Source organism: Anopheles funestus, chromosome 2RL (assembly GCF_943734845.2).
Source record: "Anopheles funestus chromosome 2RL, idAnoFuneDA-416_04, whole genome shotgun sequence".
In the NCBI taxonomy this organism is placed as follows: domain Eukaryota; kingdom Metazoa; phylum Arthropoda; class Insecta; order Diptera; family Culicidae; genus Anopheles; species Anopheles funestus.
Window position 1 is genome coordinate 72,299,669 of NC_064598.1, and position 22,441 is coordinate 72,322,109.

At 40.1% G+C, this 22,441-nt stretch overlaps 1 protein-coding gene across 16 annotated transcripts in view; it reads left to right on the top strand.

The window, feature by feature from the left end:
• Nucleotides 1–22,441, top strand: part of LOC125762523 (pseudouridylate synthase RPUSD2-like) — a 185,632-nt gene that overhangs the window by 22,819 nt on the left and 140,372 nt on the right. For 5 of the 16 annotated variants that reach the window (XM_049424705.1, XM_049424697.1, XM_049424698.1 and 2 more), the window contains exons 1-2: nt 13,642–14,024; nt 15,016–15,311. The exons of 1 other annotated variant lie outside the window; for it this stretch is intronic. The gene's annotated coding sequence lies outside the window, so the exon portion shown is untranslated. Of the gene's footprint in view, nt 1–13,638; nt 14,025–15,015; nt 15,312–22,441 lie in introns of those variants that run through there. 10 more of the 16 variants (XM_049424706.1, XM_049424707.1, XM_049424702.1 and 7 more) reach the window with 10 other exon arrangements.

The following is a 22,441-nucleotide window of genomic DNA, read 5'->3' on the forward strand; positions in this document are numbered from 1 at the left end:
TCGCGTCGCATGAACAGAGCATTAATCATCATCATCAAGAAAAAGTATATGATAATTTCGGTGGTTGCGCTTTTGTCAGGTCGGACACCCCTTAGTCTGAGTTTCGGTGAGGATATGTGGGTGTAAGAAAAATTAAACTTAAGCTACTAAATTGATAACTGAATGGATGGGTATTTGGAAGTTTTTAGTTTTGGTACTCCGCAATGAAGAACTTTTACTCCTGCTGGAGATAATAAGGCATGGTACGGTGGAGTAGTTTTTGGGGAAAGAAATAAAGGAAATTTCTTTATTTAATTGTACCAAGATATTACGTCTCTGGGGACTTTAAATGGAATAAAAAATACACAGCATACTGACTTTGTAAGCTTCTGTATCGTAAAAGTTCTACTGAAACAGTAAAATTTGTCTTTATTTAAATGTTGGTGTGTTCCAAATGTTAGATGCATTTTTGTTTGTGCTTAGAGTTGATCGTTAAATAAAAATAAAATTAATTTGTTTGAGATTAAATTCAAAATATTTAGCAGCTTTATTGCTTAAGGCCGATGAAATAGGCTCAAAAAAGAATGGAAGAAGCATGGCAAGAGGAATGGTGAGACTTGAGAAAAACAGAAATTCAATTAAATAAAACATCGGTGACTTCATACCACGTTAAAGAATCCAATATTCATTGGATTGAAGCAAGCAATTCTCACCAGGTCTTAAATTGGTCATTCACGAATTGTACATGGCTATCGGATAACAAAATCAGATCCTGTAAAATGTGCTTACTGTGGGGACATAATAACAATTAAGAATATTCCAGCAAACTCTAAAGGCTACAATGAAGGGGGAAAAAATTAATACGATAACAATTGTAGCAAATAAGAGAATGATAAATTTAAGGAAACTCTAATATAATATACGTTAAAATAAAGATGCGAATGTTAGCCAATAGGTCCAAAGCCTCTGTTAAAGGATTGCTTCAGGCCATTCTACACGAATAAAAAAAAATCATAATATGATACATTTTTAGAACGTCCCTATGTCGCCGTTTTGATAGGAAAAAATGACGACACGATTCCAACCAATCGTGCTTCAAAATAATCTTAACTATAACCCGTTGCTGTCAGGTGCTAGCAAACGGGGCACCAAATCTAATGAACAATGTGCAACTCTGCCCGGAGAAAACTTTCGCTGATGAATATGTTAACCGAAAAGTCACTCCTTTGGTAATGCGGACGTGCTCGTCGTAATACCGATGCCGGCTGCCCTATTCCAGGATCATCAGACCGAACAACGATTTTCTACTGATTACACAAATACCAGCAGGCAAATATACGGCACGGCAGGAATATGAATTCAACCAATAAAGATGTTTATCGTGCTGTTTTGCGGGCCGGCAGCACAGCGGAAGGACAGCGTTCTATTTCCGATTCCGGTCGAGGCAAAACAGACGCGACCGATGGTTTCTATCGTTTGTGGGTGAATTATTTTTTTGTTTTGCTTTTGGTTCAACGATTGTTACATTGCAGGACGCAAAGGTGTGTATATAGCAAATGGCATTCGGTCCAGGTTGATCCGAGCGATGTGATGTCTAGTCAAATTAGATTGTTAGGCATTTTATCTACGGCGTTATTCTGATGTGTTGCCGCAAGGTTTTGATTGGTCGGTCGGTGTAAGTTAAGTAGCTTTCGGAACTTTTGTCACTGTGCAGCACAGTTTCTACCAGAGTGTAGAATACAGTAAGTATTGTCTTATCGTGCATCAGTTAATTTCAACAAAGCTGAAATGCGATTGCCTCGAAGTGTAGATTGCCAAGGTGGTATAAGTTATGATTCGCACAGGCAAGGAAGTTTGGTACTTAGATATGAGAGATATCTTTGTTGAGTGTTTAATGTCATTATCATTTTTTTTGGTGACCTATTTGTAAGATTCTTCGTTTGAGTGAAGTATGGTATAAAGTTTTGTTTATACTGGTCGATTGTTGTGTTGTTCAGATTCATCGTATCCTTGAATATTTGTGTAAAATATGGTACCTTTGTGGGTAATGAAGTAATATATTTTTAGGTCTGCTTTCATGATTTATTTTATACTGTGGAAAGTCCAGAATGCTTTATATTTATCTGTGACATTTTATAACATTTATTTAACATAATTTTCGTTAATTTATATGAATTTTAGAATTTTTGTGTTTTGTTTCAAATTTTCTTAATATTTTTTTACCCATTTTTGGTGATATATTTACCTTGGTGATGTTGTTTCTTTGGTAATATTAGTGTTGTTATGGCTAAAAGTTTATAGCAAAAGTTTATGAAGTCAAATTTATAGAAAACGTTACTGAAATATTGTTGTATTTTATTCAAAGTTAACAAACATGATCAGTTTTCTCTGCGATTTTCCATAGAAAACGATGTTTAATTAAGTGAGGTTGTGTTTTCTCACCATTCCTCCCATAATGAGTTGAGAAATGTGTACATAAAATCTCTTCTATGTTCACCAATTAACTGTTCATCGTCCTCTGCACTGTACCGGTATGAGCTGAACGAGCGTATCTTGTTCACCAATGCAGAGGTCGATGTTTTGAAACGAGTGGCAAATTCTTGTACGTCACTTTGACTAATAAGCATATCATATCTGCTAAAGTCAATTATTTTTAGCAAGCGTTTCTAACGTGATTCTGAAATTGAGTATGGTCACGATGTTTGGCCTCTTTCTCTGGTGGATGCACTATCATAGAGAATATTTTGTGAATGCATTTTAAAGCATGAGTTAGCGTATTTGAACGATTATGATGTAATTGTACTTTATTTATTCAATAATTGTATGATAATGTTTCGTATATTAATAATATTTAGTAAGTTATATATTAAAACATTGAATTTTAAAACATTATTTTTTTTTTTTTTTGCTTTGCAGGTAAGTGCACAACACACTTCATAAGAATGTAATAAGAGTTAAGCTGTCACAGAACATACAAGAAAAATGCCAGTTCGAGAAGCTCTTCGCCGTACGGTAAGTGAAAATTACAGCTCAATCAGTCTACCGTCGTTAACCGCAGAGAAAGCAGTTCTCGTTGTATATGTATGGGATGTTTCCTCCACCTAATCGTATGGTTAAATGGAACAACATTTCTGTATGTGAATTGAAACATTCTCCATTTCGCGTCTGTAGCGATGCAGCATTTGCCAACATTTCGATCCGATAACCACACGACTCCTATTTATTGGTGTGTGTTCCTTCTTATCGTTTCCTCTGTTTAGTTTTGAAATCGAACGGAAGGTCCCGTACATTTGTTGTGTGAATTGTTTTTGTTTGCATTTCCCCCCTTTTTGCGATTTTTTTGTGTTTTTTTTTTTTTTTGGGGGTTATTGGGTAAAATAAAATGTACTAAATTCCAGCAAGACTTCATGTCTGATGGAGACGCCTCGTCTTTTTTGGTCAGCTGGTAGTGGGATGTGTTTTTTTTTGTTCGATTTTGTTTTGTTATTTGTTCTATGCTGTTTGTCAATATGCGATATTTTCATCCTGCGAATGTTTGTCGTCGGAATACATCCTTTTTTGTGCAGCTTTAAGAATCCTTTAAGTTGCGTTTAATGTTGCTTCGCAAATTGTGCTCTAAAAAAAAAGTCTTTATGTCAAAAAAGCATTATTAGAAATATTTGTAAATCAAACAATTTAATGTGAGATCCTGCAGACATATTTGTGGTGTGATTTAAGTTTTCCGATGCTTTCGACAAGCTTTTGGTAAACTTTTGGCCAAAGTTGATGAAACGAATAGAGTGCTGTTGAACGCATCGCTCTAAACGTATTTTGGTGTTTGCGTCGTTGAGTCGATCGAGATTTTTCGGATGTCCAGCCGTCTCTTGAGCAGATATTTCGTCGGTAAAACTTTCATACACCACTCCTTTCGTTTCGTGGCCCTTTTTGTTGGTCGTTGTGCATTGCTGTCATCGTTTCGTTCTTAAGTCCCTCGAATATTAAATATTTTAATAAACATTCCTGTAATTAAGCCAACTTCTCCACTCGGCTAGTCATCGTTGCATCGTCGTGGCGTCCCTTTTCGTCCGCATTGTCGCAGCAGCTTTGCTGGTGGGTACGTTTCATATGTCCCTCGATGAAAATAGTCTGTGGGATTCTGGTGGGCTCGGTGTTTATGAACACTCTCGTCTGGCGAGATTTGCGTTTGTCCTCGTTCACCGTTGGATGACATCGGCTTAACCAACTAAGGCAATGGAGGCTAAGGATAAAACATGGGACTGCAGCGAAAGAACGATAAAAGATACGAATAGGCTATCAGGCAAGTGGGCCTATCTGTGTGCTTTACTTTTTCTTTCGTTCCCACAGTCACAGACATATTGCATACACGTATGCAAACATTTGAGGATGGTAAGAAAAAAAAACTAGGGGGAAAAATATTTTTCCTTCACTATGACGAAGAGAACAAAAAAACACGTCTCACAGGGTGGTACATTTCATCGCTTTCATAGCGCTCATACCGTTTGTCGACCGGTAGGGGATAAGAATTAGTTCGTGCTTCAGTTTTGCCAGAAGGACTTTGGGACCATAAAAATGTCTATTCGCTGTCCTCTCTCGCTCTGCTGATGGCTTAATTAAAACTGCTCATGTGAATAAGTACCGAAAACCCGTTTGTACATTTGCTCTGGGTCCTGTGCATAAAAGACGGTTTTTTTCAACGTGTTATTTCTCAAGGTTTGGTTTGGATCAAGCTATTTAGAAAAGCATTCGCTTAATCGCTCCTATAAATGTATTAAGTAATAACTGTGTAAATTGTTTGGTTTTAAAATTTGCTTTCTTATGGAATCTTTTTTGTTATGGTTTATGGAATCTTTTAAGGTTCTTTTTTGTTTGCTTCTTAAGAAAGGCCGTACCAAGATTTTTTTTATACCACGCATCATTATAGTCCGTCCTTGCTTGGGGGGACGTTTTGGATGGGATTTGATCCCTAGTCCTGCCGTGTGCACCGGCGTCATTTATCACATGTACCACCGGACCGCCCCAAAGTAATGAAATCTATTATTTGACATTTTTTAGCACAATTTTAAAATAATTTAAATATGGGAACAGTTTTACTGACATTTTAACATGTACAGTTTCATACAGTTGCATAAATGTTTTTTTAGGTTTATTTTTTTTTTTTGTTATTCTATGTCTGATGTAACACAGCTAATTATGTGAATTCCTATCGTGCAAAGTCCCCATGCCATAGATTGAAATGAAAACGATTGATGTGTGTTTTTTGTTGTATCAAAAATGTGCTCCCAAGCATTGCAGGATGCTTTCTAAGCGTTAGCAAGGATGTAGCAACGATGATAAAATGCCTTCATAAAAATTCATTAAAAATTTAAATTTCATAGTACGCTGCTCTAGAATTTTGTTTTATTTTTTTTTGGGGAAGAGATTTTGCCTCGTTCTATGCTGCTGTTGAGGTTTTCCCATGCTACACAGGGATGTGTTTTGTTATTGGCTAGAATGGGGGGAAAAAAACCTTCAGATAGGAGCCAAACACCAAAGGTTTACCACAAGTTTGTTCTATCTTGGCCCCGAAACCTACGGGTAGAGAAAGGACACCGCACAACCCAAAAACACATCCTGCAATTTGGGCGAGATATATTACTAGAGATACACATTTTTTTGTTTGCAGTCCACCAATATTGGGCGTGCTTGTAAAGCTATAGTGTCATACGACAACGGTATGGTCTCTCATATTACCTCTGGTCAGTGCAAAAAAAAAGGAAAAACGAAACGATCTCCTTTTTTTTCACCCTCCCCAAAAAGATGAAACCATTTTTCCATTCGGACGAAACGATTCCCATGCACTATTTGCAGCTTAACGCTAGCAAAAATTGAGCATGTTAAGAACACTAGTGGTTTTTTGGTGGGGAGGGGAGGACTTTTCGTTTGTTGGCTGTGCACTGATGCAAAGTTGAAAAAATTAACTGATGAAAGAAAGATTTGCTCAAAGGCAACCGACCGCAAAACCCGTAAATGAAACCGTTTTTCTTTTTTTTTTCATCCTCAAAATCGTACCTGCATACAATGCGCAAGCAAACATACCGAACGCAACGATATGGCGTCGGGAGGTTTTTTTCTTTGAGTGGTAAAAACAGTTGCCGTACTGGCGGTTCGACATGTGAATGCTGAGACTACATTTAATAAACTCATAACTGCAGTGGCCAATGGTTTACGGTGAAGTGTTTTTTTTTGTATGCCGTCGTGAGTGTTTCACATGGTGTTTTTCGGATACCAGAAGATCGGAAATTGCGGCAGTTGCGGTTTGGTACATAAAGGTTTACATCTGTTGTGTGCAGTATGATGCTGCCATCGCTTAAATATTCTTTTTCATTCATTCAAAAATGTCTAATTTTTGGAGAAAAAATAAAAGTAGATTTGTTTAATTTCAAAAGCTTCTCGGTTGCAAAACATAACATAAGAGTGCAATAAATAAAGAAAAAGTTTTTAATGTTTTTATTCTGGAAAAAAGGATAAAAGTGATTTTCAACGTATCCTTAAAATCTCTTTCCTCTATCTCTTTTTGTGTGTTTTTCTGGTAAAATATCAAATAAAGAAATAAAACAGGGAACATGGCACCAGCAGCTTAGTTAATGTAATGAGTCTTTATAACAGTTTGTAAAATAGTATGATGAACATTTGAACACCTCATACTAACCAGTTGCTGTAGAAAGAAAAGCCAAGCCAGTATAAGGAATGGCTCAACAGTAGCTGGTGTTAATCTGGCCGGATTGTTCAGTATTGCTGTTCGCAAACAGACACCCGTCATAAATGTAGTTCATCTGCTACGATTCCTTTTCCTTCCCTCTCTTGAGAGCAAAACCATTCCACATGTTGGCTAATGCTATTAGAACCTTCAATTAGAGCAGCTTCGAGAAGTGTTGTACGAAACATGGCAAAGCAGCTCGTCTCGGATGCAGCTGACAGAAGGAACTGAATTATAGCATTTTAAGCTTATTCATTCCCATAGATTTCCTGGCACACACACGTAAAAGCTTCTTTCCTGGTGTCTGTCTATCCGATCGTATTCTAGCACTAAAGTAGAAAGACAAATTCACACGACGTGCAAAGCACGTTCGCTCCCGGATAGTGGTCTAAGTTTTGTCAAAGCATCTTCACTCCGCCAAAGCGAGAGTTCGAGAGTTGGTCGAATGAATTCGAATGGCACTGTCTTAGACTTAGCTTCTACCCTATTGGACTGTGTTTGCACTAGCAGACGAATGCGTCTGAGTCAAAGAAGCAGTCAAGGGCAGCGATGTTTTCACTGGGAATAAAATAAAGGATCTCAATGTATGTGTGCATCACCAGCTCTGGTATGTGTAGGTTCTAACAGCTTTTGGACATAGATTAGATGTATCCTGCTGACCGATGGTCAGCAGAGGGTAGCAACAATTGGACAATTTATAAGGACGTTTGTACGTCTGCTGAACCTCCTGCAGCTCTTACTCCGATACTCGGTGAGATGATAACTACTATCCCATCTGTTCGACCCGTTTGAGTTTTGTCCGATGCTAAGTAAGTGAGAGAAAAGCATACAAACGCCTTTTACCGACACATTAAATTGATGGGCAGCAACCGATGGGAGAAAAATGAGATGAAAAAGAGCTTTTACTTGTTCCGTGCACTTATGATTACCTTCACATCCGAGGTATAACGTAGTGTGTACCGGGTTAGCTTGTACGGACATTGGAGGCCAGCAAGTGTGTGCGAGTGTGTTTGTAATGCTTTGAACGTGAGTGGAGTAAAGTAACCTGGACTCGATAAAGCAGAAACGGCGGTAGCAATCATCATAAGAAGGTAGGAACAATTTTCCTCATCTTTAAAGCCTCGGTACACGGTGGGCAAGAACAGGGCACTGGAGTGGAACAAGTGTGAAAAGAGGTAGAGCATAAACATGGTGGGTGGCGCAGTGGGTCGTTTTATCCATGCAACCATTCCGTGCTCATCCCATGCAGACGCTCTTTGTTATCCTTTGATTCCTTATTCTTTCGGGTTCGTTTGTCAGGGTCAAAATGTAGTAAGTTCCGTTGTCCGGCGTGTTATGTTACGTCGTTTGTGCCGGTCGGATCGTTTCGTCGTTTTGCTGCTGCTGACATTAGAGAACTTCTTGGCGAGATGAAATTGAATGGTTTCGGCCTGCGTGGTCGCCCACCCTTCACAGCTTGCACTTGTTAGTCAGCCCTGCCGGTCAATATGGCGGAGGCTGGATGACGTCGACCTTCTTTATCTGCGTCTCGCGGAGTGGTGCACAAGGGAGGAGATGGGGTTAGTATTACTTCCTTCCTACATATTACCAAACACACGTTCACATCATGCTGTGTTTGGTACGGTATCGTAAAAATTGTTTTGCTGCAGCTGGCCAGGTTCAGTATGTGCGGAGATTCGCCTTTCGTGTACCAAGCCTTCCATTTCCTGATGTGTGTGTGTGTGTGTGTGTGGAGCTTATCGTGGTGCAAAGTAGAGCACGGAAAATGGCCATGATTGACTTTTAACCCCCGGAAGGAAAAATACTTGCCACTATCGAATGTCTCTGTTAGGCTAGATGAAAGTGTTTTGTTGCCTGTCCCGCGTCTTTCGCACGTCTTCCCTTCCATCTTCTGGTAGCTGCAGCATAAATTGTGTGTTGAGTTTACCGATCATGGTACATCAAAACTTACATGAACCCATCAAGCCAGCATGTTGGTGGCATGTTGATGCGATAATGATAAATTGTGTGTAAAGGTACATGCTACTGATCGACGAACCTCATGTAAATACTTGATTGATAGTTTTTTTGGCTTTAGAATTTTCTTTCCTTTTTTGGAAGTTAAAATAATGTCGATTAAGTAAGGTTTTTTTAAATATTGGCTGATATGCTATAAATATACGATAAATGATAAATGATTGCCTTTGTTTGGGTGTGTAAAATATTATGTTGAAAAACAAATAACATTTAGATTTGTTTGATTGATAATCACACTGACGGCAACAGGTGTTTTTGATATGGTCAAATTAAATTTTTAACATTTATCAAAGTTATCATCTATTATATGTTTGAATTAAAAAAAAATTCAAATTTAAAAAAATACATTACAAGGACTGAGCATCCCTCTTTTGTTCGAGAGCGTAGTTTTGTTCGACGGCAAACATTTTACGACAGGGTAGTTGAACCACGATTTCCATCACCACATTCACTGCGGCGTTTTCGCGTTTCATTATGCAATAAATCGAAGGGATGGATTAAGTTGTTGTTCTGTAAAATATAAGACGATTGCTAAAAATAACTCCCGACCCCGGGATGCGGACGACCTTTTTTATAGATGCGACAGTAACCATGCGCCTCCACCATCGACATTAAAACGACGTATATTTATCGGAATTGAAACAAGCTGTTAACAGTAGTCTCGGTCAATCACTTTTCCGTAACGTTTGTTTGTTGTCAAGTGTAAAAAGCAGTTACGTGATTGTTGTACTGCTATTGAGTTTTTATTACATTTTGTTCTCGTATGCAATGGGTGTAACACCCTTTTATGAAGAAGTTTTAGCGCTAGTGTGGATTTATTTTCTGTTCGATGTTTAGCTTGGATTTGTTAAGTTTTCGTTATAGAGTTTGTTAATAAACAAATAATTTTTTTTTGGTTTTAAATATACTTACTATACATTATTTTGAGTTTTTTTAAATAAATTTTTACTCAAGTTTGATTTATGTTTTACAATGAATTACAACCTGGATAACTTATATCTTCCAATTAATATTATCAAATCGAAAACGTTTCAAAAGTCGCTCAAAATTTGCTGTAGCACAAAACGTTGTATCCTTGTAAGCAGGTTAGAGAGGGATTAAAGGTTGTATCTGTTCGCTTTAGTTTTGCTTGTTTAGGTCTCAGTTAAGCAGGGGATGAAATGTGTTGTTGCGTTCGTTCACTGCTTCACCTTTTCCACATCGGTTGACATCCTTTTACTTTGTTAACTTTCGGAAGATTACGATGATGTGCCGAAACATGTGTGAGGATACAATATCTTTTTGCAAAAAAAAAGGATATTGCCGTATCTGTAAAAGCGTTTTGAATCACTTTTTGGGCCGAACATCCGTGTGGTTATGATTTTCTTTTCTTTTTTCCGTGTGGTTAGAACTTTCAAGATTAGGCTTTTGGGGGGAAATGTGATCCACATGGTTGCATAACTCTTATGGTCAAACATTGCATTTGCATTTAGGTTAGAGTTGGTTGTATAACTCATCATTTGTAGTAAATACGTTGGTTTTGTGACATTTCCTTTTGGGAGTTTATTTAATAAATCATTGTGTTATTTTGATATGAAAAATTATTTTAAATAAATTTTCACTGCTTGTTCCATTACTTGTTAATAAACTATAACTCCTATATCAAATGTAACAAAAAAATGGAAATATTTTTGACAAATAAAAGTAGTTTTGCTACCATCCAAACAATATAAATATTGTACCATTTGCTGGTCTTTTTTGCTTTGTTTAATTTATCTTGAAAAACAGTATGATTACCTTTCGTTTTTTGTACAGGCACCCCCCATGCATGCAAACGCTTACTGCTATTTGATGTTCGTGCGATTGCATGCTCATTTATTGCCGCAGTTTGGAGTCCTTCCGTGTCCTTCCGAAATCCTTTAACACGACAGTTCTGTGCCGCACTTCCGCAAAACTCCGTTAGGGCAAGCCGTGGCAAAATGTTGCCACTGTATCGCTGCTGGTGTGTTGCCACCTACCTTCTTACTTCAGTGGACTGAGCAGCAAAAGCTTGGTTTCACCCCGAGTGAACACCATGGAATCGATCGCACGTTTCTGTGTGCGGAAATGTGTTCCTTTTTCTTTGGTGAGTTTTTTTTCGTTGTTGTTGTTCGTTCACGTCTTTCTCTCTATTGCCGGAGCATTCTAATGGTTTGAATGCTGCTCCTTAGACTGCAGCAGCGCCAGGCGCGCTTCGTCCATTCGCCAGCGAGGCACGGTAAACCATTCCTTCCGGTGTCACTGGCCCCGAAGCTACCCAAATCGGTGGGTTGCGCGGACAATGGACTTGGCCAAAGCAGCATATGCTGCTGGAATTACCATATCCTCCGTTCGTCGCTACGCTCGCAATTGTCTGGATTTACAATACATCCTTGCTGTGGTAGAAAGGTACCACATGCGGTCGAAAATGGCGAATGGATGGTTGCGGAAGCCACCAAGTGCGGAACTGGCGGCGAAGAAGGCGATGAAAAACTATCAGCAACATTAGACCGCTAGCATTTTTTTCCGCTGCGACGGAATGAGCGGTATCCTTGTTGGTAACGTAGCCGAAGGACACTGCAAGGTGAGTCATGTGGTTGGTGCCGCCGTGAGCGTTGTTGGTTACGGTTGGCAACCGTGCCGACACCCAAACACACTTGATACAATCCATGAGGGCGGGTTGGAAGTGACACAAAAAGGGCGGAAGGGTAGCCTGGAAAATGGCTACAGAGATAAGAGCGGTGGATAGCATTGGGAAAACATGCACTGTAACATCGGGCAAGAACGAGAGCAAGTGATAGGAAAAACAGCAAACAAACGGAAGAGCGGGAGAACGGTAGATAAAAAAAGCAGGAGAAAAAGAGCGATTTGCACATTTTGACGTATGAGATTGGCGGTGGGGCAAACAGATTTACTAGGACAACAAACGACCCGAACGCACATGTGGTATAGCAGGTTTGGTGATAGCTCCGTGTGAACGGGATGAAAAGTGGAAAAATCATAATGGTTGATAAAAATAGATCCTCATTCAGTTTCCCGACAGCACAAGTTCGGGCGCCCCCGAACGCCGTCGAGCGCACAGAACGTATAGATGCGATGAGCGAGAGCATTGAGCGATAACATAAGCGGGGAGCATGAGTACTTCCGGCACTCATGAGCACGGTCTCGGGAAAACTTCGTGCGTTTCGCACTGGTGCGGGCACAAACTGATCTCGCTTGGAGATCTTGGTTTAGGGGGCCGATGTTTGTGTTTTGTTCTTCGCCATTTGCATGCGACCGCCACCGAACGATCTAGCGGGTGAGCATGGGCGAAATGGTGTTATTTTACATGTGGTAAATCTCACCGTTTAGCCCCCGGAAAACGATCGTTTAATATTTTTGCTTCATTGCTAGTAGTCGATTTATAGTGTTTGTTTACCGCGATAAAATTGACTATCTGATTGCATCAGATGGGTGTTTTGGGAAAGGTAAATAAACGATCCGATCTGTTCACAGTGCGTAATGTTCCATCAAAACTAGATCGTATTTGTTGTGCTAATGGTAAGATTATGGGGCGCGAAACGATACTTGATGCTAGCCTTAATTGACTGATTGTATGCTATATTCTTGTGTTTTTTTCGTTCATGAGTCTTGAAAATTAAAATTTCACCAAAACAATAATTGATAGTTTTTAAAATAATATTTAGTTGATACTTGTAGAATCAGGAATGTATTAAAAATATGAAATATAATGCGTGATATGTATAGAACACGTTAAAAGCAGTGAAATTTAAATCGTTTCCTAACAAACAAATAGCTTATAAAAATAACTGAAATATAACTAAATCAAAATATAAAAGGAGAAAAAACTGAAGAGTAAATTAAAAAAAAACTCATAATAGTAAATAAATAAAACAATTCAATATAACCAAACTAAAACATTGAATCAAACAATAGTTAAAAAGATAATTAGCAATTAATAAAAAGATACTAATAGAGTAAAAACTAAACAAATACAAAGAGGAATAACTAAACACAAAGTAAACAACAAAGCAACAGACTGACAAGTTAATTTTTACAGAGGCAGACGACAAAAAACTAAGAAAAAAGATGCTATAAATTTTCATTAATGAAGCTAGAATTAATGTTAATTAAAACTTTACAAACACTAGCAGGCAGTTATAGGAATGGTTTCAAATTTGTCACTTTCAACAACCCTAAACATGAAACATGTCTACATATATCTCTAAGTGAGGTTTGTAAATTACAACGCAATCAATCACGCACAAATCACTTTACATATTGACCATGAAAAGAGCACCGAAAGTTTTGAAAGTTTGTGTTCATTTCATTTAAGTATTGGGTAATTTGAAAAACAAAAATATACCCCGGCACACATCTGCATCATTTAGTTCCTTAAGTGGGCGGCCTACATGATTGCAGCGTTTGCAGTAACCTTGATACGATGGATGGATGCGATCTACGATGCCTGTCTCGATCATAACGACGTAAATTACCGCCCTCGCCACCTTCGTCGAACAATTCTTCATCAAACCGGTAAAGTTTTACATCCGTGCCTGTTTCTTTCTTTTTTTTGTTGTGTTGGTGGAGGTGTTGGCGTTTGTTGGACAAAATGAACGAGCCCTCTCAATGGCTGTGGGTAATGAATTCTTGGCTCGAAGGCGTTTGTAACGCTGCTACACACCCATGGTGTGTCTCTGCATGCATGCAGGCCACCACATGCTATCGAGCATGAATGTTATGCTGCTTCGCGGTAGCATGGATTTTACGATGCTCTTTCTCTCTCTCCGGTAGCGAGCTCCACGATGCTCCACTAAAAAGCTCCACGATGCTTATTCTCCGAGCGTTGGATGTTTGGAAGTGTCTCTGCGTACCGATCATGATCGGGCTAGAGCGGGCTCAGCATCACCGTTTGCTCTCGGTGCCGTTCAAGTTGCTCTCCGTGAGTGGTCGCGGTTCCGCGAAATATGCTCCAAGCGTGCCGTTCGTGGTGAGCGCCACAAAAACCCGAAAGCATACCGGTGGCGCGTATTTAGTTTCGTTGTACGTCGGGCTCGATATTGCACTTTGTTTAGGTTATATTACTCTGGCACCGATCGGGAAATTCAGTCAGTTATTCGCGGTACGTTGATGGTAATGGTTGCTATCGGACGTTTTCTTTTCGTATTTGTCCCGTCGTCTTTGTCGTCCTCGCCATCATCATAATCATCATCATCATCATCAGTGTTGTCGTTGTGGTTGTTAGACACACGTTGACGTTAAAGGCGCCAGCCGCTTTTGCCATTTGTTGAACAGTGTATGTTAATTTGGAAAATGTTGTGTGTTGTTAAGGCAAAGTGATGCTAAAGAATACAATTCTATAATACGCTCAAGAATTTATGAAGTTTCAAATATTCATCCGTTTGAATGTATCACATATATTGCTTTAACTGTTACTTGTTAATTTGTGCGATTCGACATGTGTTTTGATACTATTCGATACTGTAGGATTATTAATAAAATTCGGTGGAATTTTACCGATTTACATACGTTAGCTGGAAAATCTTTGTGGACTTTCCATTTTGACAGCAATTCAATCTCCGCATTAGACATAACGTGACATGCAATTGATTTCGAATGATTTCGAAGTGTTATTTCAGTGGCGGGTAAAAATGCCACCATAAATGACAAGCGTTTGTAACATGATCATGTTACCAACGACATTTTACGCGGAGTGTACCAAGTAACAAACGCAAATACTCCCGCAAAAAATCGAGCAAAACAATGAAGCAACAAAACCAGAAAAAAAGTTGCACAACTTTATCGTGGAGTTTAGTGGTTTTCGTGTTTGTGTGTGTTTGTGGATTGTTTGCGTAATAGGAAAAATGAAATAGAAAATCTAAAACCGAAAAACTTCAATCGAAACCCATCACACCCCCGTGTGCACCATTTTTTGGGCTAAGCCCCAAAGTTAATTCAAAAGACGCACAGTTATACGGGTTCTTCTTCGTTCGCGTGTGGATGAAAAAAGTATGAAATTAAAAGTGAAATAGACCAACTAAAAATGGGGGGTTTTGTGAGATGTGTGGAAGAAGCAGCAAATTGTTTTGGCGTGTTTTTTTTTTGGTTATTCATCTGCCTTCTCCTTGGCACTGTTCTTTATCGGTTTTGAAGTGAAAGTGCGAAGAATGGAACGGTGTGAAGAATGGGCAAAAAGATAATAAAATATAAGCAACAATCTTGATTGTGGCTGTTTGTTTGTGAGTGGTTTTTTTTTCTTGTACTAAATTTATTCAATTGCATTACAGTTGTGTAGTACACGGTGTGGTCGCAGATGTGCTTGATTTACCAAGTGGTGGATTGTGTGAGGAATTGAATCAATGTTGAAGTTTTGTAAATTGTACAACACGTACTAATAACGATCCTTTTTCAATACGGTTCGCAAAGTGTTGCCAGTGCAAACATAGTGGTGCAAACAAAAGTGCGGTGAAACAGATTTGCCTGTTTGGCAAACGGGCAAACAATATTGACCCGTGTTCCGGAAAAAAGCCAGCATGTAAACCGTTGTTTTGTTGACAAACAACTTCATCGTTGCGGAAGAAAAGTAATTACATGATTTATTACATTTTATTGCAATATTTTTGCTGTTGTTTGGTGAGGTGCATTAAAGGAACAAAAAAAAAAAGAAGAAAAATCTTTGTTACGGAAGGCTAGCTATTCTTTTGTCGGGGGTTTTTCCTGGTCCGATCGTATTCAATTCTTTCGTCCGCTTCCGAATCGTACGAATGGAAATTTCGTTCATGTCTAAATTTGCTCTGGTTGTTTATTTTCCTCCTTTTTGATCATACCGTACGTTTTTGCTCGTGCGGATGTTATACAATATATTCGTATCCGTTGTATTCGATTTACAACTGTTACGTTTCCTATGGAGTTCTTCTTTTTTTTGTCTGCATAAAATCGCAATTTCGTTTGTTGGCAAAATCATTTCCCGGATAAATCAACCTCGCTTCCATGCCGTTGTTTAGATCGACTTCATAGTTCTATTTTTGTGTCTTCGACAAACTATTCTATTCGATGGTTTGTCTTGACGTTGTCTTTGCCTGTTTTCCATTGAGAAGGAAACCAGGGTAAATTTACTGTGAAACTAGCGATGGTATTGAAATGAAACATTTCGTTAGCAAAAACAACAAATACACCGAAACGACCAACACACATCCACAATGTCTCGTACACAGCAACAAAAACCGCACCACGTGCGTTTTTCCGGGTGATAAATTTTCGGGCCAGGGAGTTTTCACGTACAGAGAAGAAGCACCACCGAGCAGGGGGTAGTTTTTGGCCGATTTCCATCCACTTCTCTCGGTAAGCGGACTCGAATGGTGCAGCGCCGCGAGGTGTTTATGTAAAGTCACAAACGTTTGCTTCGCTTAAACGCCCTCGCGAGATTTGCCATTTGAGTTTTCCCGCGTGTTTGTACGCGCTTTATGCTTACCAAAGTGATCTTTCACTCTTTCCTATGTGTTTGTGTTGGTGTGAGTGATTTTCTTTTTTCATACCCATTTCCCCCCCGGGGTGGCACCTAATTCGTCAATCCGTTGGCGCTACCAGTTGGAAGAGAAATGTTCGATTTCAATCTTTTTGCCGGACGGAAAAGAACGGTTTGCAATGATGTGTTTCAGCAAAGGAAAAACGTTGGTGGGGGTTGGAAACGCGAAAGGGCAAAGAAAATTCAGCCGTCCGGTTCGATTGACATTTAACGGGTGGAGAAAATTTCTGTCTCGCCGTACCAGCCGTTTCAGCTGATCGCGTGATGCTGACGAAAAATGACGTAGCTACGGTTTCGTGATGAGGGTTTGTTGGTTGTTGGAGAGTAGAGCATTTTCCCACCAAGAAGCCGTACTTGGATAAGGTTACGCTTGAAGGGAAAGAACCAGCTGAAGGCGGGTGGTTATTCATGTAACAGATTTTCTACGCTAACACCCTTACGTTCTTCGCGTAGATCGTGGCGGCGGGTTTTGTTTTTCCCCTTTTTCGCTGTGCACGATCGAACCAAACATGATTGTGCCTTTATGGTGTGGTGGAAAAGATGTGTGATGTCCACTGAGCAGTCGTAAAGGGGGGAAGAAAATTGAAAAGAACACCTTTTGCCCTAAACCGTTTTCCGGTGATGGATTTACCTTGCTGGTGGTGGTGTGGAAAGGATCTGTTACAGAAAAAAACGCTACAGGCGGAAAAATTATATAATAGATCGCGTGCACCGCCATTGCAACGGTGGTGGAAATTGTATGATTTTCCTCTTGTTCCGAAGGCGTGCCGCCACTAAAAAAAAGACGGAAGAACGCTCCACAGGGAACGCAGAAGAGCAGAAAGGAAAAAAAAACGGGGAAGAGAGAAAAGCCACATCAGGAGTAAAATAAAACCCATTCAGACTAGCGTCAGTGGGACGCGCGCGAAAAAAAAACAGAAAGAAGAAATCCCCCCAACCACCCCTAAAAAAGGATCGAGGAAAATACCTACTGCCGAAGGGCTTATCAGGCACTTTGCGTAATCGTGTTGGGCTTTCCTATCGGCAGTGTGTTGATGGTAATGGTACAACGTGCCGGAATTAAATTGACGCCTGGTTGGCGTCGGGACCCGGTACGAGTCAGTGCCGACTGACTGCCACGATACTGCCAGAATGTATTTAGCCTCGAAACGATGCCTGCCGGTTACCTGGAAAAGCGGGAAATTAAAGAACGGTTTACGGTGCTGCAGTGCCATATAGAAAGCAGAACCTGATTTTGAACATTTTTGGTATGTGGGAACGGAACTTTGAGTGTGCTTTAAATCACGTGTACTTACGTACTTGTGGTGATACGGGTGATGCGGAAGTAAGAAGCTCGCTCTGTGAATGGGTCCTCAGAGCTTCAGAGAGATGTTTTTGTATTGTACAGAAGAAAAATAAAACGAATCATCCCCTTGAGCTGGTCGTGAGGATTCGTTTGATCTTGTTACCGGTTGGCATATTGTAGTGTAATAATGAAGTGCAGAAAAAATGGTTAAATCTTTTTGCTTAAACTTTAAATCCTATTTCAAGCAGAAGCAAAATGTATCAAACAGATATTGAATATTTTAATAACAACGCAGATATTTAACAGATATATCGAACCTACCTATATATTTTTCAGACGTTATAACAGTATGGAAGTTTTGGTTAACTCCAGAAGTCCTCCAAACTGCTTCTATGTTATTCGAACCATTATTCCTGACGCTATCACTTCTGACTCTAGCTATTAAAGTTGTGCCAACATCACTTCTCGTCTTTTCTGAACGTGTGGATGACCTTCAAAGTCTTTACAGGATGGGTTGTCGGGTGTCCTCCGAATTACCGCCATTGGAGCCTGGAAATAATATTGAGGCTAACATATCACTCTTAGAGTTCGTTTTTGAATTGACTCCTCCAGCCATACGAATCCTAAAATTCTTGTGAGGATTTTACTCTCGAATACGTCTAACGTCTAAGAGTTTCGTTATACGAATACGTCTAACGTCTAAGAGTTTCGATAGTTTTGGGCAGAGTTGATGTCTTAGAGACTTGTGTAAATGCTGGGATCTTTTAAATTTGAGATGTAATCAAGTGTTTAGGAGTTCTCTAATATAAGTAGAAGTTATATCACATCTATAAATAATTGTGTGTGTGCAGCTAGATTTCTGTAACTGTTGAGCATTACCGCGTTATGCACAATTAATCGCTAATTATCACTCTTATCAACACCATTACCTGTAACACAGTTTGATTAAATTAAAGCATGCTGCCCAACCGATTGTTCAGCGGTTGATTAATAAACGAACGTAAAACTGCGATCGAAAAAAATGTGAGTAGCTTGCGGTAGATGATTTATAGTGCCGTAGTAACGGTGCGTTACTGCGTGAAAGGGAAATATTTGACCAAAAACCCTGACCCACCTCCCGAAGCGCGTGCAATTAGCGAAAGTTTTTCCGTTCCGTGCTGATGTTTGATCAATGGACGATGAAACGAAGATGATGCGAACGTGCACATCTTTCGCAGTGTGATGATGGCTACCCAGCTTGGCCGGTGGCAGCCAAAGCGTAACGGGACAAGCTTTACCGAGGAGGTGTCGATTAGCCTATACGCGAGAAACGCAAACTCTCGAAAGTTTAGGACGGCTTGGCAAAAGTGCACCTATACTTCGCCCCCCGGGGGGGGCTTTGCGAATGGGAGACGGGAGGACGGTTTCGGAATACGGTTTTGTAAACAACGAGTACGCCTACACTGGACACCCAGTAGTTTATAGCTCATAACCGTTCATATTAGCTCCATATACTTCATCTCCCTTATCTTACCCCCCGAGCCGGGGGTTTGGGATGATGATGGAGATCGGAATATGCATTCGATACTGTTTGATCGGCGGGAAGTTTTTTTTTGTTTTGCGTTGCACTTTGCACAGTAGTATGTGTCAGTTGTAGTTTAGTGCATTAGTCTTTTCAATCTGCGTAAAATCTCACACACAAACACACGCGGTGAACAAACCGTAAAGTAGTAGTTTGCGGATTTTTTTTACGTGTTTGCTTTCGATTGGAGAAAACCCTCTCTTTAAGCATTGCGCGTGGATGATTTCAAGTGTGTATTTTTTTTCTCTTCTTTTCTTGTGTATCTATGCTTAGCAATTTGGGTTGCGAGTAGGGGAAAAAAGGTCCGTTTCAAATGCGGCTGCAGTTTGTGAAGAATTAGTGTTAAACATTTGGATAAACAACAACACAACCCCCTTAGGGGGAGCACAGGTTTATGTGGCCCACCTCCATGTTGTTCCTTTTTGGCGGTGGTTTTTGTTCGAGTTACGACCAGAAAAAAAAATCGATTGATATTGTTCACTTTGATGTGAGTGACCGTTGTATGGCTTGGATGATCATGATCATGCTTCATGTTTTTTTTTTTGAGCTACTATTTTTCGTATGATGTTATGTGCTTTTTACCCGTTTTTCAAATGTTTCCGTTTTTATGCACGATTTTAATACCATCGACTTAATTCACACCATTGCTCTAAGTTTATTACGCAAGAAACGCACTCTACCGCTCCGGGGTCGCATTTGTTTTCCGATCAGTCGATCTTTTGTAAAGAGTGTTAACTGGAACCTCACTAACCGAAAAGAAAAAAAAAGTGGGAAAGCGATCATTGTGATATGTAGATACCTTCGGAGCTTGATGCACAGCGTGAGTTGCAGTATTATGCCGTAATGGTTTTAGGGGGGGGGGGGATCAATAGCTGAAAAGATGGATGGAAGGCATTGGCATTTGAGTGATTTTCTTACATGCCGATGGGTGGAATTGTGCAAAAAAGCGAATGAAAAAAAAACGTAACTTTAACAGTAGTTTGTCTAAATGGAGGGCAACGTATTGTTAGCAGGGTGTGTAGTGCGACCGTTAAACCAGAATGAATGGGTAGTGCATTAAAGTGATTGCATGCGCCTAGAAACTCCATACATGTTTTTGTTTTAAGGTAGTCTGATGATTTTTTTTAATGTTCGGTGCATTGGTGCCAAATATAAAAATTTGTTTCGAGGGTTTTTTTTTGCATAAAACTTCAGAGATATGCCATTTGTTCCGCAATCTTAACGGCCAATCTAATGTTCATTCGTTGAAAACCCCGTCCCGAAAAGATATTAATGATCGTATTGAATGTGTTTTGCGGGAATGCTCAAAGCCACGTTACCAAATAGGAATGTAATCCTAAGAAGAAGCTTAACGCGCGTGGTTGACCCTTCAGGCGTATGAGCTTTTTTTTTTGGTAAACCGATTGGTTCTGCTAACGATATTTCTGGCGTCAGCATCAGACAGCAATCGTTCGCCGCGAAACAGGCGATGAGTAATGTGAAGGGAGATGTTTTTCGAAGTGATTCGATCACTTCGGGTGGATCGATGATGTTAGCGCCTTTTGCAAAAAGCAAAACGAACATCGCTGAAAAAAGTCGTGCGAAGCTAAGACTAGCCTTAACAAGGCTTTTGCACGAAGCCTAACATTAGCGGGGCGGGGTCAGCCGCGACGGCTAATGACTGCAAAAATTGATGACTTTTTGTGATGATGTCATGCAACCTGTAGCGTGTTGATACTTCTCTCCTTCTGCCGGTCAGATTTGGACAGATGAAAGGGTATGTGTCTGTTGGATGGGACTGCGATGATCGCGTCTATACACAAGGTACGATAATAAGACAGTGGAATGTTGTTTCGGTGGTTTTGTGGCATGTTGGTACGGGCTGAAGTCAAATCAATGTTTTCATTCGCTGTACAATAATCATCCTAGACATGTTGGTGGTCGTTTGTTCATTGAAATTTTGTACCGCAAACTTGAACAGCGATATTAATTAATGCTTTCTTCGCGTGTTGCTATCGTGCGATAGGTGTGATGTCATGTGAAGACGTTACTTGGCACTACAGAGTCTGCTAAGTTCTCACACATCACGGTAACGAAGGTATTGCAAGCTATTGATTTCGTCACACAGCGTTTGTTTGGTAGCACGGTGGAAAGTCGCATCACGCTCTTCCATATTGCACATCTCGTGAAGATATCTTTGCAACATTCAAAAAAGGGGAACATTCTTCAGCATCGCGTACCTTCTCGTTCGTAGCATAAACGCGTTCCGCCTTGGTAGGTATCGTGGTTTAATTTATAACCATATTGCCTGGCGGAAGAGTGAAACAGAACAACTCCCCATAACGGTTGTGGAGGCGATCGAAAGCGAAAGCGTTCGAAGCCCACCACCACCACCATTATAAAGCTCGGGACTGGGTGCAATATACCGTCGAGCCCTGCACATAACGGCAGCACACACAGAGAAAACGGAGCATAGCGAAGGTACGCTAGCAGAGGGGCGAAAAAAATGGTAACAACATTAAAGAAAAAAAAAACCCCAATCAGCTGGTCCAGAGTCGAAGAGCATAAAGCAAACATCGCTATGGTTGCCCGCGAAAGCATAGAGAACGCAGATCGTGCTACGGAAGGTAGCTCGGATGCTGCTGCTAATGATCCAGGTCCCCCATCAAAAAATGGAAGGGATAGGGAGCAATAAAAATGGGTATTAGAAACGTATGCCGAGAGCCGAAAAAACGAAACAAAATGTTCACGCGATTTCGAATGTGTCCCAACGTCAAAACCCTGCTGAACTCGAAGACCTTCGGCCCCCGAAAAGGGCTCCCAATCGAATTGGCTGGAATTGATTTGGAAATAATTTGAAAAGGGAAAGCTCGAACTCGTCGCACGAACATGTCGCTTGGCAGCAGGGAAACTGGAAATTTCATAACTCCCTTCGCAACCGGATCGTTTTAACTGTGGGCTGCGTTGGAATGATCTTTTTTTTCTCTCTTTCGGGAGCCCGGTCTCTACAGACGGTTGACAAACTTAAGCAACATTGTGTCAGAGTTGCTTTTGTAAAGGAAAGTATAGTCTGAGATGCTGCTTTTTTTAATGTGTCGACGAACGTTAGTCTTTATTATGCAGCTTGATTTCATTGGTAGGGTTTGAGAAAGCAGCTCAAGCTCGTCCTAAATAATGTTTTGGACGAATCTATTGACTTGGAAAAAGAAACACCGGTTCGATTATCTCTTGGTGGGATGCCGTTTTGTACGATTAAATATTGCATGTTGTTGAAAGAAACAATTTATCAAAAAGTGTTCACCGCTAAGAATTGGAAAAGCAAACAAAAAAGGAACATTTAGTGATCGTTTGTTGGAAGAAAAA